Consider the following 5607-nt stretch of genomic DNA (forward strand, 5'->3'; position numbering starts at 1 on the left):
GTGGTTCTGTTGATCGCTAATAAAAGGTGATTAAATCCACTCGGGGAGCTTCAACATTGAGAGGTAGCGTCAAAAGCAGCGAAGGTCTTTGAGGATGTCAGTGGTAGAGGTGATCGTCAGTCGTTTGAAGGGTTTATCATTGAAAATGATAGGGTTTCCACTCGTTACAATGGGACAAAATAGTAATACTCATGAATTCTGCAAGTTGTCACCATTTAAAAGACGATTTTGTTCTGTAATGTTCATTATGGGTATATTTGCCAATGTTTAATACAATGTGCAAAAATAATCCAAGAAATCTTATTTCTCTGTGTCCTTCAACAGCTCATTGGTCTTGTCATGTTTTATGGAAAAAATATGTATTTATCTCCGACAAATAAGCAAGATTTCTGTCCCTAACCTTTTCTTTATAAAAATCTCTTCTATCCTCCAATTGATTTCTGTAGTAATGTCACTTGTTGAACTGGTTCTACGTATTAAAAGCCACATAGACCCCTACGGTTACTGTACGTTTTTGGGTTGTCCATGACGGCATCTTCAAAAGAGCACAGGTGTGTGTTCAGTTCACTTGCGGCTTGTACGGCCACTTCAAAGGACGTCATGAAAATGATACGTACAAGTATCATCATAATGGGTTCATAAGGATAATGTGAGTTGCACATACTTATCACACACAGATGATGCTGTCATACAATGCCCTCAAGACTAATTTCCACTGGACGGTGTTGTATCTCTACTCTGTCCCTATCCACCCTTAAGGACAATTGGGACTAAGACTCCTGTCTGCGCCCTTAAACAGTCGGACATCCACCATGACCAAACCAATGAGCTGTCACAGGACACCAGGAACAAGTTCATAGACCCGGACAAGGCTAGAATGAACCAACCAACTGTCATCAAGCTGCTTGGACAGAAGAGATCTACCATTGGAGCAATCATTAAAAATTGGAAGAAATCTTCTTTCTCTCATCCAGGACCGGGTCGTGGGGGCAGCAGTCTAAACAAAGATGCCCAGACTTCCCTCTCACCGGTCACTTCCTCCAGCTCCTCTAGGGGGACCCTGAGGCGTTCCCAGGCCAGTTGAGAGACGTAGTCTCTCCAGCGTGTCCTGGGTCTTCCCCCGGGCCTCCTCCCAGTGGGACATACCCGGAACACCTCTCCAGGGAGGCGTCCAGGAGGCATCCGGACCAGAATGGATGGATGGAAGAAATACAAGATCACAAAGAAAAGTTGTTCACCTGGAGATCCATGAAAGATCTCTCCTGGTGGAGTACTAATGATCTTAAGAATGGTGAGGAAACAGTCTAGAGCTACACAAGGGACTCGGTCAATGACTCTAAGGAGAACTCGGGCCTCCATAACAAGGGTTACCCTAGTAACGCACAGTGTTGTTAAGTCCTGAGACCATCCGAATGATCGTGTGGCCCGTGAAACCAAAATGGAACTCTTCAGTACAAACACCAACTGTTGTGCAGTTGTATCCAAAGAACTCCATAGCCACTTTGAAGCATGGGGGCGGAGACATCATGATTTGAGGTTTTTTTTTTTTATCTTGCAAAATGGACCGTGTGACTATTTAGGGACAGTGTGGAGTCACCGATGAACTTATGAAGAAAGATTTTGGACTATGGGAGGAAAGCTGAGATCCCGGACAAGCCCCCACACACACAAACTCAGCAAGCCTGTGAAGTGTGAGTGCCCACCCTCACTGTAAGACGATTTCTCTCAAATGAACCCCCCCACCCCACCCCACCCCCACACTTCCAATTTACTTCAGTAAACTTCACAAAGTCGGAGCATCCAACGGTTTAATCGATGGTTCCAAATATTTGGAAAGGCTGATCTGCTCTTTGGCTGCCATCTTTTTATTTTTATTTTTTATATTTTCCCATTCCTTCTTTGCTAAACAAAAAAGTTCTTTTCTCCTATGGAAGCCCTTAAAAAAGGAAAAAAAGTTTTTGCTTTTTGTTTATTTATTTTCCTTCCATGACAGCAGACTCTCACAATGGACTGAAGTGGGACACTGCTGGGGAGGAAAATAGATTTCCAGTTTGGCACAAACGCTATTATCCACGGCAGGTTTGTCTTCCTTGGCTCATCCTGGGAGCCGCCACCCCCCCACCCCCGTTTTACCGCATCTACAAACAAACAAACATTTTTTTCGCCTCTTTTGTGGCAAACAGATCAGGAAAACACACAATTATCTCTAAAAACTGGAACAGATTTTTATTAAATTAACCTTATTAGTGCATTACAGTAAGCAAATGCCAAAAAAAAGGAGTTCCTCATTTGCATCAAGATAGATTTTTCAGGTCGGCTGCACAATTTAATTAAAGAAAAGATTAAGAATCATTAACCGAGCTGCTCTACCTTGCAGCGGCGCCGGGCGTACATGGGACTCAGGTTGACACAGATGGCGGCTCCCTAACTGTTGAATCTCCGGAACCGAACGGGAACGATCCCATCAGCTTCCAGGTCGGCCTGGTTGTGGTGAATTTGCAACACTTTTGATCGGTGCGGCCGGGGTCCCGAATTCCATCTGAGAGCCCGGCATGACGTGGATTATGGACGGGGGTGGGGTGGGATGGGGGAGGGGTGACCCAGGTGGTAGAAAGTCTGGATGGGGGGTGGTGGAGCTGTTGTGGGGAGTTTGGGAATATCTGTTGATCACATGGTACACATATGAAGTTGTCGCAACTATAACTACAATTTAAAGCGTCTTCAATCAATAAACAAAAATGTTAAAATTTGGAAAACATAAAGATTAGGAAATGTGATTTACTTAGTCTTTATTTGTGGTTCTTTGTGGACTATATTATTTTTAAATAATCCATTAAATAAAAAAAAAAATTTTGATGGAGAAAAACCCCACCCTTATCAATATATATATATATAAATCTTATGAGGCTAAAAAAAATAAATAAAGACAATTTCTATAATTTCTATATCCACTAACAAAACCAAAACGCAGGTGTTGGGAGGGTCCAAAATACGTTTTTTAATTATTATGGGATGGCCTAAGGACATATGGCTTTTCCCAGTCACCCCCCCATTAAAAAAAAATTGCGACTTTTTTAAATTTTGCGCAATTTACGAAAAAAAAAAAAAAATACAAGTGATATTCCAGAAATTTAGCTCCCGCACTACCAGATTCAGTCTACAAACACAACCAGAGTTTCGTTGACCTTTGACCCTGAGAAGAGGTCAAAATGTAAAAAAGTCCTCTTGGAATTTTGATTCTAATTCCTCGACAGGGGCGGAGTTAGGGGTGGGGGAGGGGAAACAAAGGGGGATTTGGGGGAGCTGATACCCCCCCAGAAAAACACTTTGCCCTTCAGTACACGCCTCCTTAATTTTTGAGTCAACATGAGTTTTATTAGCAATAAATATATTAAAAAAAAACACCTAAACACAGATTTTCTTAGAATTCATAGTAGCTAAAAATAGCTGCTTTGATATTAATAGCAATAATAAAACAGTTTTAAACACATAATTTTTGATTATTTCATTAGTGATGGCGTCTATTCTGTCCATTTTGCCTCCCCTCCCTAACCGCCCTCGGAAAATGATCTAGCTCCGCCCCCAAGTATTATTGTGAAGCCCACTTAGGTTAGAAGTTGTTTACTGTGTTAGCGTAGCGAGCTAGCAAATGTGAAAAATTAAGTTGAACTTATTGGCGAGAGTCAAAAGGAAATTCCATTGATCTGAAAAAGCCCCCTGGTGGACCTTAGGGTAACTGCAACATGTGATACTTCCTGGTTTGCTTTGAATTTGGAAACAAAGGGAAAGATTTGATTTTAACCCGTAACCCTTTAGCATCTGAGCTTTAGCTCTAGAGTTGATGTTCTCTGGACTAGCACAACTCTTTGACCGTTTGAGGAATTAGCGTAATTTCGAAGTTGAGAAAAGTAGCTTTACCAACATAAAGTGCAAAGCAGATATTCAATGCTGTTAGCATGAGCTGATTTGATCACATAAATGGTAACCAGCGACATCAACATTGTTAAGGGCTAATTGCGCCTCCCTTTAAACGTTTTTATTAGCTTTATGAGCTTTCTAAAGCTCTTTTAGCACTTTAGCTGCTTGGTTTGAATATAAATGTTAGCATACCTAGCTAGATAAAAGCTAGCTTTAAAACTTTTGTCCTGACTCAAAAAGGAAGTTTTTGCATTTTTGTCGTATCTGACTACCTAAAGTCAAAAATGAGTTTGGATGATGCTAACCCCGCTCGTATTGCCATGACAACCAAAATAAGTGACGAAAACCCACCTACTTTGAGTTGTGTCAACCTTTTAAGGACTGTGACCTTGAAGATTAGCGAAATAAAAAAAAGATTAGTGAATTTTTTACCAATAAGTAAAATTGATCGTAAATTGTTTTTTTGAGTTCTTTGAACCCCTGACTCTATGTTCACACAACCTGTAAGCAAATGTCTAGACAACCATTTTCAATAAAAAAGTCTTTGTAAGTCTATGGAAGTCATGTACAAGCACGTACAAAAAGTATAACCATTGAACCACTGAGTGTTGAAAGCCGAAGTTGTGGTATAAGTGGCGTTAGGCTAGCGTCTTGTTTTAGTAAACAGAAGTACCAACTTCAATGGCAGCTAACAATTGCGATTTGTTTTTGGCCAAAATTCTATGACACCATATCGCAACCGTGAAAAGGCTGATATTTGCATGACTCACACGGCGTGAGTACCTGCGCTAGTCTCGGGTAGCGACAGTTCAATGCTAACCGTTCTTGAACGTTCATAAACCCTGAACAAGAGTCGATATTTCTCATTGTTTGACCTTTTCTTTTAAATGATTTCCCTTTTTTTTCGGTAACACTCACTGTGATGGAACTAAGTCGGCGGTCACAGGTCTGACGCACGCCCCGGCTAAGTCGGGCGGAGAGGATTTGACGGTTCACTCCGACCACCGCCGGCTGGAGGAATTTGGTATGCAAACGACCTCGGCCTGTCGGTGGTGTTGTTGTTGAGAGTGGGAAACAGAGTGTGTGTGCGGTGACGGTGGCGGTTGGGGGGTGTGGAGGTGGGACACGGCAAAGGGAGGTGGGGGGGTGAAGTTACACATCCAAACCCCTAATCCTCTTGCTTTCGCCAAAATGACAAACGCAGGAACCGAGGCATAAAAGAAGCAGTCATGTATGGCGCACTTGAGTATTTCTGCGAGGCACCTGCATTGGAATGAACAGATACAAATAAATACAAAATAATGCAAAGAGGAGGGGGAATAGGACAGAGGGGGGGGAAGGAGGAAGAGGAGGAGGAGGGGGGGTTACTAAGAAGCTTAAAAGAGTCTTCGGCATTTGAATGCAATCAAGCCCCATTGAAAGGATACCAGGTGCCTGGCAGGTGGAGGGAAACAGATGCGCCGGCGTTGGCAGGCTCGGCGGCGTACAGGTGTGAAGGATCCTGCCTGCTCCCTAATTACTGCTTTAAATGCTTAATTTCTGTGTTTCAATATTGATTGCTACCTTTCTGCTCCTATTTCCCCACTGAGTGTTTGCAGGGAGGCCGCCGCCGCCGCCGCCGCCACCGTTTCCCTTTTTCCTTTTTTTGTATTTTTAACACAGCCAAACAAATCCCGGCTTTTCTCTGGG

This window comes from Oryzias melastigma, linkage group LG2 (genome assembly GCF_002922805.2).
Source record: "Oryzias melastigma strain HK-1 linkage group LG2, ASM292280v2, whole genome shotgun sequence".
NCBI lineage: Eukaryota > Metazoa > Chordata > Actinopteri > Beloniformes > Adrianichthyidae > Oryzias > Oryzias melastigma.